Here is a 15,612-nt window from a genome sequence, read left to right on the forward strand (position 1 = left end):
TTGCTGTATAAATGTAATACTCCATATTTTCGTGCTAAAATTCTAACCGTTGTTCCTGCACATCTAAGTTCTAATATAAATAATTCTCATGTGAATAAAAGTTGTATGATCATTATCCTAGTCTATGGAGTAGTTCAGAGGGGGAAAATGTTTATAGCAATGACATAGAACAAGGTTGAGCTAAGACCAATAAATTTATCCAAATTTTGACATTCAATTCTACAAGGGTCAACTTCAAACGTGTATATCTCTTAATATACATGGAATTGTCATCCTAATACCTATAATATTGTAGATAATTGAATTACCTTTCCAACGATACCAATTTCGCAAAAATCTAATACCCGAGCGAAGAGTTATGCCCATTTTCATGAGAGGCAGTAAGGGTGTGTGATGGAAAATGCGCCGCCCAATCAAATGTGTGCGATTGAGAGTGCGAGGCATACTTAAATATCTTCCATAAGGAGTGTGACGCACACCTTAAGTCTACCATGAGTTGTACGCCGCATACCTCACTTCCAAGTGCAAAAGACACCCCTATATATGTCTATAACACAGGATTAAACTCCCATAACACCAAAATAAGTTTACTTTCAATCAAAATCACCAAGAATATTACTTAGGGTGTCAACCTAAAAATTCAAATATCTCAAGATTTAACCATGAGTTTTTAATAATTCTTCGAGATTCGGAATCCCCATTCCGTGTGCTACAAGAAACACTCATTATTTTCACGAATAGAGTCCCAAGGTCAAGAGTTCATTCAAACCTTCAAGTTTATGGTATGTGGGGTTTTGAACAAGAACATCCTTTCATTCTTGTGCCCGAAAATTTGTATTATTTTACGAAGATACATGATTTTACTTGTTTAATTATGAATTTGAGATGGAAACTATTATCCTATATTGTTGTTCAAGAAACTATGTTATTTTTGTGATATGTTAAAGATAAATTCCTTGAGTTTTGATGTTAATATCATGTTTCAAGTTGAATTTTCAGATTTTCATGTGAGTTATACTTGTTTGCTATACAAAGTATGAATCTTGAAATATTTTTCTCAAGTGTTGACATATGGGATTTAAACCTTCTTTGAGATTATGATCTTTGGTGAAGTAATGTGTTATACACACCCTGATATTTGAATGATTTGACCTTTTAGCCCTGAAAAAGTTATTTTTGAACTCGAATGAGAAAAGAAATCCAGATGTTGATTTATTATGAAAAAAAAGGTGGCATGATAGCTCCCGATATGAAATGTTGAATTGTGTTATTCTGGATTTTCTTTTGAAATGATCTGAGCTAAGTCTGGGAGTAGTCTTTAGCACCGAGTGAAAGGTATAGCTGTGATTTGTATTCCCTAGAACTATGTGCTCCTATTTGATATGAGCCTAAGACTGATTGATATAGTGATCACTAGTGAACAAAAGATTAAGGTCCTACTACGATGGCAAGAACAGGACAGCTCTCCCCAATGTGGGTTGGACGTTGGACTCCATGTAGCTCACATGGTTTATGTCGGTTGTAAGAAACTCCCAATGTATGTGTGTGTGTATTCTCCTATCTAATATGAAAAGTATTCTTCTTATATCTGAGATGAAAACATACTTGTTTGAAGGACTGAGTTTGAGAAAGTCATTGTTTTTGAAAGATTTAGTGAACCTATATTCCAAAGAGAATTGTTATAAGATTTGATAGCTTTGATGATTTGGAATCAAGATGGAAATGAATTGAGTTTTATTATGATGACTTACATGTTTCACCTGATGTATTTTACTCTTTTATGATTATGATTATTTTAATTCAAGGTAAGTAAGTCATTTATATCAGCATGCATAATTTTATAAACTATGATGATATTAATATATTATTTTATATATGCATTGTACCCCATATGCTCGGTAAGTTTCCATGAAACTAACCCACATATTCGTATGTGGCCTAAATTTTCTCAGAATGTAGTACAAGGTATAGTGTACATCTTCAGATCCAGTTAGTTCGCGACATCCAGTCAGCAGGTGATAAGTCCTTTTAATTCAAGGGCTTGAGTTAGTTATACAGTTTGTGAAGTGTTGTATTTTCTTTATTCAGTAGTACTCAGTTGGGTTAGTCTAGAGTCATGACCTGGCTACCTACAGTCAGCACTGGTAGAGAGTTCATAGACAGTCAGTAAAAGTTGATGTATTTCATTTTAGTTTCGATTGTAAAGGCAGAATTGTAATCCTATAAAATTCTATTTTTGTATCGATTAGATTCAAAAAAGAGTTAATTTCTGTTGATTTGTATGGATTTGTATTTTTTTTCAGTTGCTTATGAGTTATGTCAGTAGAAGGGTTTGCTTGGGGTAACTTGTGACCCTAAGCACCGTGTGACGTCTTGGGACCCAATTTCGAGGCGTTATAAACTTGGTATCAGAGCATAGATTTCAAGTGTCCTAGGGTGTCTATGAAGCCATGTCCAGTAGAGTCTTGTAGAATAGTACAGAGACGTTTGTACTTTTCTTCGAGAGGCTACAGGGCATTTAGGAAATGTCTCCATTCTTTCAAGTCTTAAATCGTGCTATAGAAAAGTTCCCTAAGAAACTTATATAGATTCTCATCTTACTCTAGTCTAGCCATATCTGTCTTATTTCCAAGGTATTAGAAATAGTTGAGCTTAATTCTCCATAGATAGATATGGAATTATAATAGAGCTACAAAAGTATCCTATCAGCACTTTTTAGTTCTGAAAACTAAAGTGCTTTATTAGGCTTGTAGAAATCGTGCACTAAGCCAGAGTCAGATATGCTTTCAAATTTCTCCTCATAATCCATAATGATAATCTATACTTTTCTATCTATGTACTGTTCTTGAGGTAACATGTTCGGCAAGTTTCAATTTCCTCCCTAGATAATGCTCTTATACTTGCTAGTAGAAGTTTTAGAAGTTTCATAAAGTGGCTTGAGAGGAGCCTTCTAGTGTGTTATAAGTCCTTCAAATTTAAGTTATTCCCCCGTTCTTATGGGTTATTTAATTAAGATAGAGTAAGGTGTATTCTTAGATCATTGAATGTTGTGTGTCAAGTTTCTATCTCTTGTATTAAGTAATCTTGTTATCATTATGTTTGTAAAAAATCAAAGTATAGTGAAGCCGTGTGGGGCCTATTTTGATTCACTAGCATAGTTGCTTTGTTATTCATATAATTTTCTTAATCAAAATATAAAACCAAAGTTTAGTGAAGCCGTGTGAGGCCTATTTTGATTCACTAGTAACTTGTTATTTATCTTGTTGTTTTGGTGTTAGTTGAAAGTGTGGGTTTCTGTGTAGTGACAGAAGTAGTAACGTTTAGTTGAAAGTCTTGTGTTAGTTGAACTTGTGGGTTTAGAAGTCTAGTGGCAAGAATGGTGGTAAGGGCAATTTATTGAATATGTATCGCTGAATTTTTGCTTATGATTGAATTAGTAATGAAGTAATATACCCTTGTTTGTTATTTTAGTGAAGTTAGAGAAGGAGATTATTAGTTAAGGTGGGTTGTTGTTTGCTTGAAGTATGAAAAGGGTTATTGATGGTAGTTGTTGTGCTAGGAATGTATAGGTTTTGATGATAGTACTTGTTGGTTGAGTATTGTTAATTTAGGCTTTCCTGAGATTGAAAGAGGAAGTTTAGTTGAAATTTATAGAGCTATGAAAGTAATTTAGGTGTGAATATGGGTAAATAGTAACGATATGAAGAAGGAGGATATGTTAACAGATTATGAATAAGATAGGCCATATGATTATGATTGATTGTCATTATGTACTAGTTTTTCTTAATGCTATGTTCTATAGTTTTGAAGTGAAAATTGTTTGTGAGACTGGATTGTAAATCATGTTTAGCTCTAGACATTAAGTTTGAACATTTGAAGGTTTGGTTATTGATAATAGTTATATGGAGGTGATCTAGTAGGCCTGAACAGTGTGTCCAGGAGTGTAAGATCATGTGTTAGTAATTAAGTATGGTATAGAGGTGTGCTCAAGGTGCTATGGGGCTACATTATTTTTTGAGGATTATTGCATATTGTGTGGTTAGTAGTAACGTTGAGTTGCTAGGTGGAGAAAGGCTAGTTAGATAATTTATGTTGGTTCTTGATAGCTAAGTTAAGGAGTTGTGATTGAAGATGTTTAGTCTTTTTAGTATGATTTTATTCTCATGGTTTGGGAAAAATATAAGTATAGAAGTGTGATCTTGGTAGGATATGATGTGATTAGAGATGTAGATATGGTTGTAAATGAGAGTGTAAGTCTTTGATGATGATTATTGAAGCTAGGAATTAAGGATGGAATATGGAAGGGTTGTTCAAGAATGAAGTCGGTAAGTTCAAAATTAGTATTCTTGTGAGTTTAGCATTTATTTGTAGATATTAGAATTATGAAATTATCGCTTAATCTCGATAATATGTGAAGTATGCCTTTAGGGGTATTTGCCTTAAAGTTATATGTGGTTTTAATGATAGGCTTGAATGTCATGTTGGGTGTAAGATAATGTATGCAATATGTGCTAGTGAATCCATATCAAGAGTTTCAAATTAGTCATTGAAGTGGTAAGGCATGTTATGCTTAGGGTGTGAGCTCTAAGAAGATATAGAATATTGAACCTTGTGGTTTAGACTAGTATTACGGTTTGGCATGTTGTATCTTGTAATTTAGTGTTAGGATTGATCATGGTGAGAGAACTTAGTTTAGTTTAGACCTGAATAGAAAGATTTTGCAGTGCCAATATGAGAATTATAAGTTGAATCAAATGAGTATGATATTTAAAGGGAATAGTATAGTTGAGAGAGCATTCGAGAAGTGATGCTAAGCTTGAAAGTAAGAAGTTGTGTTGCCTGCGGCCTAGTAATCCAATCCTAGTTTATGAGTTATATAATTATATTCCATGCTATAGAGTTATATCAATGTTGCAATTCTTTAGTCAAATGTCTTGTTCAGAGCATGGCCAAAATTCTTTGCTCCCTAATGTCAATAGAATTTCGTAGAAAAGTGCTGAAGAAATACTCCATTTGAGTATGAGCAGTCAGTATGATCCTGTCCCTATAGCCTGTAATCTAGTTTAGCAAGCAAGGAGATAAGCTCCTATAGATTCTTAATTTTTCAGCAAGCCTTACTATCTACAGTCTTATTAAATTATGAATGCAAAGAGGTAATGTGTTTGTGTCCAATTAAATTATGAATTCAGCTCAGTTCATGCATCAGTTTCAGTTTCAAATATTAAGTCATGATTCAGTTTGTAAGTATCATAGTCTCTTCCTAGTATTTTCATCAAATTATTATCATTCAAGGATAAACGTCCCAAGAGGGGGATGTTTTAATACCCTGAGTTTTCATGTCATAAATCTCTCATCCTTTCTCATGAGATCAAATCCAGTGCAATGTAATGGTTACTCATAAGTTGACACTCTCGTTTCTATCTTAGCCATAGAGTTATTTTTCTTGAGGATTTATGCACTTGCAGACCAGTTCAGTAGGTTATTATTCTTGACATCCAGTGATTCAGTTCTATCATTTAGACATGATAGCTTCAAGACTAGTATTCCTCTGTGTTTCAAGTTAATTATCCACATTCGAGGATGAATGTTCCCAAGGGGGAGATAATGTAATACCCCGTAATTTCGTGCTAGAATTCCAACCGTCGTTCCTGCGCGTCTAAGCTCTAATCCAAGTTATTCTCACTTGAATACAAGTTGCATAGTCATTATCCTAGTTTATGGAGTATTTTAGAGGTAGAAAATGTTGATAGCAATGACATAGAACAAGGTTAAGCTAAGACCAACTGATTCATCCAAAGTTTGACATTCGATTCTTCTAGGGTCAACTTCAAACGTGTATATCTATTAATATACAAGGAATTTTTCATCCCAAGACCTATCAAATTGTATATAATTGACTTAGCTTTCTAATGATACCAATTTTGCAAAAATCTGATACTCGAGCAAAGAGTTATGCCCATTTTTGTGATAGGCAGTAAGGGTGTGTGATGGGCAATGCACCGCCCAATAAAATTTGTGCGATTGGGAGTGCGAGGCATACTTAAATGTCTGCCATAAGGTTTGCGATGCACAACTTAAGGTCTGCCATGGGATGTGCACCGGATACCTCACTTCCAAGTGGTAAAAACACCCTTATATATGTCTATAACATGGGATTAAACTCCCATAACACAAAAATATGTTTACTTTCTCTCAAAATCACCAAGAAGATTCATTAGGATTTCAACATAAAAATTCAAATATCTCAAGATTCAACCATGAGTTTTCAATAATTCTACGAGAGTCGGAATCCCCATTCAGAGGGCTACAAGAAACACTCATTATTTTCACGAATAGAGTCTCAAGGTCAAGAGTTCATTCAATGCTTCAAGTTTAAGGTATGTGGGGTTTTCAACAAGAACATCCTTTCATTCTTGTGCCCAAAAATTTGTATTATTTTACGAAGATACATGATTTTACTTGTTTAATTATGAATTTGAGATGAAAACTATTATCCTATATTCTTGTTCAAGACACTATGATATTTTTGTGATGTCTTAAAGAAAAATTCCTTGAGTTTTGATGTTAATATCATGTTTCAGGTTGAATTTCCAGATTTTCATATGAGTTATACTTGTTTGCTATACAAAGTATGAATCTTGAAATGTTTTGCTCAAGTGTTGATACATTGGATTTAAACCCTCTTTGAGATTATGATCTTTTGTGAAGTAATGTGTTATACACACCTTGATACTTGAATGGTTTGACCTTTTGGTCTTGAAAAAGTTATATTTGAACTCGAATGAGAAAATAAATCCAGATGTTGATTTATTATGAAAAAAAAAGGTGACATGATAGCTCCCGATATGAAATGTTGAATTGTGTTATTCTGGATTTTCTTTTGAAATGATCTGAGCTAAGTCTGGGAGTAATCTTTAGCACCGAGTGAAAGGTATAGCTGTGATTTGTATTCCCTAGAACTATGTGCTCCTATTTGATATGAGCCTAAGACTGATTGATATAGTGATCACTAGTGAACAAAAGATTAAGGTCCTACTACGATGGCAAGAACAGGACAGCTCTCCCCAACGTGGGTTGGACGTTGGACTCCATGTAGCTCACATGGTTTATGTCGGTTGTAAGAAACTCCCAATGTATATGTGTGTGTATTCTCCTATCTAATATGAAAAGTATTCTTCTTATATCTGAGATGAAAACATACTTGTTTGAAAGACTGAGTTTGAGAAAGTCATTGTTTTTGAAAGATTTAGTGAACCTATATTCCAAAGAGAATTGTTATAAGATTTGATAGCTTTGATGATTTGGAATCAAGATGGAAATGAATTGAGTTTTATTATGATGACTTACATGTTTCACCTGATATATTTTACTCTTTTATGATTATGATGATTTTAATTCAAGCTAAGTAAGTCATTTATATCAGCATGCATAATTTTATAAACTATGATGATATTAATATATTATTTTATATATGCATTGTACCCCATATGCTCGGTAAGTTTCCATGAAACTAACCCACATATTCGTATGTGGCCTAAATTTTCTCAGAATGTAGTACAAGGTATAGTGTACATCTTCAGATCCAGTTAGTTCGCGGCATCCAGTCAGCAGGTGATGAGTCCTTTTAATTCAAGGGCTTGAGTTAGTTATACAGTTTGTGAAGTGTTGTATTTTCTTTATTCCGTCATATTGAGTTGGGTTAGTCGGGAGTCATGACCCGGTTACCTATAGTCAGTACTAGTAGAGGCTTCATAGACAGTCAGTAGAAGTTGATGTATTTCGTTTCAGTTTTGGTTGTAAAGGCAGAATTGTAATCCTGTAAAATTCAATTTTTGTATCGATTAGATTCAGAAAAGAGTTAATTTCTGCTGATTTGTATAGATTTGTATTTTTATTCAGTTGCTTATGAGTTATATTAGTAGAAGGGTTAACTTGGGGTCACTTGTGACGCTAAGCACCGTGTGACGTCTCGGGACCCAATTTCAGGGTGTTACAATAAAAATGTTTAGTTATTTTTTTATTCTGAAGTATTTAGAGATGTGTTCAATGCTTAATTACAATTTGGGGAGCTCCTATCTAAGGAAGAGTTATTTAAGTGTCATGCCCCATTTTTATCTAGAAAAATGGGATTCGACATGACTACTCTTTTTGGGATTGTTTAAATAGTGTAGAGAGTCACCACCTAATGTAATAAGGTGTGTTAGAGCACTATTCAAGGCTAACTAAGAATCCATTTTTGTTTTTTCTAGTCTTAGTTCACTAGAAATGCAGGCAAGGGTTCAAATTACCTCAGAAAGAAAGTGTTAGGCACCTTTTGAGGTCCACTAATATGGTTCCCAGCTGAATTCATATTTTATGTAGGGATTCTATATGATAAAACAAAGGTCACTCAGTTATTATTAACTTAATGTTAACTAAGTGATAAAATAATGAATAGACAAACATTTAACTTTATTATTTTATCTATTAATTATCCAAGTGAACACAAGCAACAATGTAGGAAAAGGACAAATGAGAAGATAAAAGAAGATACAAATTATACCAAATCGGCCCCTTATATAGTAAACTAAATACCCTAAATAAATAAATATGTAAAGTAAACATAAAAAGAAGAACGAATTTGAATAATCAAACAAAATAATATTTTTTGTTTCGTTAAGATTAGAACCCCAACCTATTTAATCATTATCCAACCTATTAGCTAGCAGTCAGATTCTTTGACAAGTGACAATGTCATGGGTCTTGTAATATATGTTGGATATCATCATATTTGAATAACTACCCCCCACCACCGCCTACGCTTCTTGGCAAACCTAAGTGTTTTCCAAAAGAAAGGATAAAACTAACGACTCTAGAATGCCTATGGACCCAACCTATTGTCCAAGAGGAATTGAATTTTGTTATTTTGGATTTACGGTCTACACTAATAAAGCTAGGTTTCCTAGTAGACCCAAAGTGCGTAAACATATTGGACAACAACTAGCACACAATAGTCTCAATTAAGCCTCTTGGTTAATTAAGAGTCGATTAAGGTGATTAACATGCTTAGACAAGAAATTACTTGTTTTTGTTTAGTTAAGCCTATAGACATGGTATCTAGATGTCACATAATCATTTGTTGATGAAAGATAATTATTTAGCCATTTCAAAACAGTGTCATAAATTTGTTAAAAAACTTGTCAAGTATATATGTTAGGAGTGATAACCACTAAAAAGATAATTAAACATTGTTGAAAATTAATCCAAGTGCTAGAGATTAACTCAATGTGTTAACAACATATTTAGATACTGAAAATTATCTCAAAATGCCCGGTACAATTTTAATATACTAGAAATTGAATAACCATGCTAAAATTTAATCTTTGAATGCGGACAAACATGGTGAAAACTACATTTTGACTAGTAGAAATTATTTTTTCAAATGCTGGAAAAGTGAATTAATATGCTAAAATTGTTTTTCTATGTTGTAGAAAATTAATAAATCATGCTAAAGACTCCATTTTAGATTGCAAAAGATAGCTTTATATTGCTAAAAATTAAAACAAACATGTTGTAAACAAGTTCCTAAAACAAAACTGTTTCTTTTTTCTATCGTGATTAGTTTATATTACTGAAAATAGTGATAAAACTACCGAAAATTAATGACAATGTCAGAAAACCTATTACAACTATTTCCAATCGAAAGTTAGCTAATCATCCTGAAATTATGCTTTCTAGGCGACAAGCACATTAATTTATAAATCTTAACTTATGTTTTCCTAAGTGGTTCACATAGCACGTAAAACACATGAACCTAAGTTTTTTTTGCCTATGTGATTCATAGATTACCTAAATCTCCGTCCCCCCAGGCATTCTCAAATTTATTATAACACCGACATTTACAAAAGTTATTTCAACACAGTGAATTAAAATAAATAACTAAATAAAGGAAAAGGATTGGGCAACCCCCTCCCCAATATCCCAGCGACTCATCAAATCCTCGAGACTGTATATTTACACCCATGAGACAACATTTTAGTAGTACAAATGAAAATATAACATAACACATAGAACAAACATGAATTGCTACTAACATATTTAGACCAAAGCTCCGAAGATAGAAATGCAACTCGGAAAAAGAAAATCAAGTAACCTTTGTTTTTGCATAAAGCTATTGTATGAGGGAGTATAGAAATTGTTCGTCTTGTCTTATAAAGATTGGGGGAGAGTTGTTTATATAATAAAAGAATTATGTGAAGTAAAAGGAAGGAAGAATATTTTTTGAAATCAATCAAAGGTGTTTTCCATAATTATAAAAGTTACACTTATAGTACAAAATTCAGTAAAAACAAATAAAAGGGAAATATCAATTTGTAAAAAAAATTTTTTAGCTGGAGTCCTAATTAAGACAACATTATCAATGTCAATTAGCCCAAAAATAAAAGAAGGGAAAGATAATATCAATCAATCCCATTTCTATAATCATAGTAGTTAAGGGGTATGTAAATCCGGTCAAAAATAAAAGGAGAAGCAATCACAAAAAACCCTTTCCAAAAATAGGTGCGTCAATTCTGTAAAAACAGTAAATAAATAAAGAAAAAAAAGATCAATCCTAAATATGAGGATTAATTAAAACAAGCCTCACATATGGTATTAAATTCAAATCATCAGCGTATAAGAAAAAAAATTATAATATTAAGTCATTGCAGGTTTACACTGAGAGATTAGGTCAATTAAGGCGGTGTAATTGATAAATCAAACAACAATCATGAATAATTAAAATCTTAAATAATCAAAAATAACCATAATCCACACAGAATTATGATAATGATGAATGAATTCAACATATCGTGGGCACCTTTTTCAATTTTTTGTCATATAAAATTAGGTCTACCAATAATCCATAAAATTTGATGCTTTTAACATATGATAGTCTTCGCACATAAACATATGCAAATGACAGAGAATCAGACCCAAGAATAAATTACACTTTGCTAATCTAAAATCTATCAAAGAAAAGGGGAAAAGGGGTAGAAAATAATTAAATTAAACATAAACTTTTAAATATTTTGTGAAACTTATTGATGGGTTTTTAAGAATCCATCACTTTTCAAAAAAATGGGTAAATGGTGGTGGAATTAGAGTTACAAAGAATGGATCAGCCGTAAGAGGTATTATTGTTATCGTGGTGGCGGCGTCAGCTTGGGCTGCCGAATTTGGAGCCGCTATGGGTTAGGACAGACAATGGTTGTTGTAACTATTTCGTCGGTGGTGGCGTTGGGCGACTGCTATTATTGATGGCTGGTTTGCCACTGATTTCTTGGAGGTTGTGGGTTGTATGGCTATCGACAGTGGTAGATCTCGCCAAAGCAGAAGAAGGGGAGGCCTCACCGGCCATGGTTCCATCAATGTTGGAAGAGATGGTGATGACGTCGATTTCACTTAAAGAGAATGGAAAAGAGAGAAGAAAGAGAAAGGGGGAGTAGAGAGAAGAGGGGTGTGACTGGTGATGACAAAAATAGGTTAGGGTTTCGATTAATAGGTATAAAAGGAAAGAATGGTGCTTTGGAGCTCAACCGTTGGATGATTTTTATCCACGATTTAGATAAAACATGATAAAAAAGGACAAAAATGGGAATTGAATTTGTGGACAAATTAAGGTCAATTTTGACTATAATTGACACCAACTCAGTATAAAATTGGATAGAAATTAAATATACGAAAAGAGATAAATGAGGTCGGCTGCTAATATAATAGACGAGAAAATTATAATACGTCGATATTAAAATATACTAAGCATTAAAAATTAATGTTACCTAAAATTATTATATAAAATTATCGATAATAATAATAATAGACAATATATTTGTAAAATGTGAGTGTGGTTATTTATGAAAAAAGGATTTAATAAATGTTAATATAATAACATAATTTGTGTGTATATATATATATATATATTAGTCATGAATGTAAACGTCAATATCTGTTTAATACAATAATATTGTGTAAAAGTATTAGTATTTGAAATTAAATAAATTTGAGAAAAATAGCAGCCTAAGAGAGCATCAGGAGGTCCAGATTGGGTGTCAATAGCTTTTCCTTCATTATTTGATAATGATAAAAGAATTATCGAGCAACAAAAGTTGACTTAGTAGCCAATTTTGTCCAACCGAGAGAACAATTCATTAAAAAAAAGAAACGGGAAGTGGTTAAAAATAGTGTGGCCGAGACTTTAGTTTAAAGTTGTCTTTATATCTCTAGTTTTATGAGAATCACGCCGTGCGTATTTCTAGATTTAGGAATGAAAAATATTCCTAAAGATTGTTACGGATAAAGAATGAGGCATCAACAATGGTATTATGGGTCGGTGGGATAGTAATGAATAGGATTTTAAATAATGATGTAACGAGGGGCATAAAAGTGAAAGTTAGGTGAGTTTCAATTTGAGTTTGTGAGACAGATAGATGAATGGGGTGACATTCTAAAAATAGGAGCAAAAATTATTCCTGTTTGTTACTCCTTCTCTGTTAACTGGATACTTTAAAATATACTAGATAACAAGGGTTAAGGTATGTAAAAGATATACAATTGATATACATAAAGTGAATATGGAAATAGGAAAGCACATCTATTGTATAATGGGATCAGCGGTTTGGCTTCTCAATGCACTATGGGATAAACTGTTTGGATTCTCATCGTGGGATCAATTTTTGGGCTTCTTGATGCACCGTGGAATCATGGGATCAGCTCTTGGGCTTCTCAACATACTGTGGAATCATGGTATAAACTCTTGGGCTTCTCGATACAATATGGAATCATGGGATCACCTCTTGGGCTTCTCTATGCACTCTGGAATCATGAAATCAGCCATTTGTCTTCTAGTTATGACATCGGATTAGCTATTAGGCCTCTAACTAGATAAAAATGGTTAGCATGGATATATATATGTATAGAAGATTGAACAATGTAGTAAGAACAACCATAATAATATTGATAATAGGAGATAAGAAAGCTTATCTGTTGTACTATTGTATCAGCTATTGGTCTTCTTGACATGATATTGAATTGGCAATTGGGCTTCTCATGATGGACTGATTCTAATAACCTGTACCTGTAAATCCTATACTCAAAGAAAAATTATGAGTTTGTAAAAATCGGGAGATTGATTTGTGCCTCTGCCTCAATTGAAGTATCTTCCTCTTGATGTTGTTGTCTTGATGATGATCCTTGTCCGGGTCTTCATTCAGGTAGACTGAAAATAAATTATTTTTTTAAAATAAAATCATGTTTTCCAAAAGTTGTCTATTGAAGATGATAAGTAAAATACATTAGGATAAAATAGGAAATATTGTTAAATCATTGATTATGACGTGTTTTGAAATGATACAACATCTTATAAGTCCTTATTCTCTTATTATGAAATTTTAAAGGATTACTCAAAAATTTTGTCCCTAGTATAGAGCTATCTTGCTGTAAGAATTCCAAAGTCTGCTCGTGGTAATTTTTGAGGACGTCTCAGAAATTCTGCCCTAGTTCATAATTTATGCCAATGTCATGCCCACAGAATATTTGAGGTTCTTTCAAAAATTCTATCCGTACAATACTCATAGAGAAAGAAAGAGATTATTTTATTATGAAGTGACCGAAATCTTTAGGAGCACCTACGTATCCCTCTTAAATGAAAATTATGTCAATCATAGTTCCAATTACAATACAAGGGGCATGAGATAAGATTAAACATATTATCTCTTAACAATGTCTTAATTGATGGGCTTAGACCACACTATGCCTTCCATTTTTGCAAGTACGAGTGCTCCTTCTGTTACGACTCGATGAACCATGTACGAGTTACTATTTCAAGTTCAATTGACCTAGCGTGAAGTGTCTTGACTTATCTTCCACAGCTAAAAAATTCCCCAGAGATATCATCTTACTTTATTTTTGTATGAACTTTTATGTGTGACAGACTTGAATTCAACAGTTTCAAAAGTTACTTTGTTGTAAAAAGAAATTGGAAATATCAATAATTCAAAAAAACCTTATTAATGATGCTAAAATATCTCAAAACATAGTTTCAAGTAATAAAGAAAAACTAAAATTTCATGCTTGCTTGAACACCGAGCCTATTTATTTTAAAAATCATTAAAAATTTATCAAGTCGACCCAAGTGCCTGACGAGGTCTAGATGGAGTAGTCTTTTATCCATTGCTTTTTCTAAGGCTCCACTCTACTCATTGATGATAATAATCCTTTTTCTTAGTCACAAATATCGTTTTTCCAAGTCCATATGTTCATCAACACTGAGCATATAAATATGATGGTCTAGAAGAGGATTATTGGTAACATTTGGGCTTGGGTCCTTCAGATGAATGACCTCTATGTCAATTAGCTGTTGAGTGTTATTCTTCAAAGAAAAGCAAGCATTAATGGTATTCCCTATCATCCCAGAATGGTAGACACAAGTCTGATTTGTTGATATGGCAGAGATTTAGAATCAACTTGTACGGAAGGAATGGTTGTGACATAGCTTGCTTCTTCAACCCATTCATATAATTGAGCTATCGATTTGGCTAGGGGTGTATTTTTCTTTCTTTTGAGGTTTTTCAATGGTTTAGGAGAACAAAGCTTGGTAACAAGGATGTGAGAAGGTCGGGGTGTATGAATTAGTTAAGAATTGTATACGGGGTAAAAAAGGTTTGAGAATTATGGGTGCATTTGGTAAAGAGTATACATTTAGTATAGTGGAGCTTTGTATCGCATTTTTAGTGGGTACGGGGATATTAGGTACGGTATTAGATTTTTTAGATAAGTTGGAGGGGATGGAGCAAAGGTTTAATAGCTCAAAACGATCTCCAAAGACTTAGCCGCCATCACAACCATGACCTCTTTCTTTTTTTTGTTATCCGCAGCTCAACCAAATTAAGCATTTTTGTTGGTAGTCTGCAGAGACTCTAAGTTCATGATGCTACATTTTTTGAGAAAATCCTTGAGCGTTTCTTCTATCTAGATGATCCCAAAAAAAAATCTTATCTGTAACTGTCAATGGCTTATTGAGGTATTGTGCCTCTTGTGTCTTATTTAAGTACTCTTTCATTTGATAGTCTTCAATTGGAGGTTGAGCTATTTCAGCCTTATCCTTCCATCTCATAGCATACTCTTAGAAGGACTCGTTAGGTTTCTTTCTTAGTGCCTGCATGTAATACTAGCTAGGAGCGTTGTCCGTGTTGTGTCTGAGTCTCTCAACAAAACTAGAGGCCATGTAAAGCCATCCTGCCCAGTTCTTCAGGTCTTGTTCTATATATGATGTGAGAACCTCTCCCATGATATTTCTTTTTAATAGCATCATTTGAATCTTTTCATTCTTTCATACTCCAGCCAATTTGTCACAGCATACTTTGAGGTGAGACTTGGGATCCCTGGTCCCATTATACAACTCAAATTTAGAAGGCTTATACCCCTCCAACAGTTCCACATCACGATAAATGGATAGATCTTCATTGTTAAGACCCTTCATTCCTTTATTTTCCTCTAACTGTCTCAGCCTTTTGACCATGGCCTATATTGTATAATCATTCTCTAAAGTATAGAATGCGAGTTGAGTATAGGTAGGTGGAAGGGTTTTGACATATATGG

This window comes from Capsicum annuum, chromosome 11 (genome assembly GCF_002878395.1).
Source record: "Capsicum annuum cultivar UCD-10X-F1 chromosome 11, UCD10Xv1.1, whole genome shotgun sequence".
Taxonomy (NCBI): Eukaryota; Viridiplantae; Streptophyta; class Magnoliopsida; order Solanales; family Solanaceae; genus Capsicum; species Capsicum annuum.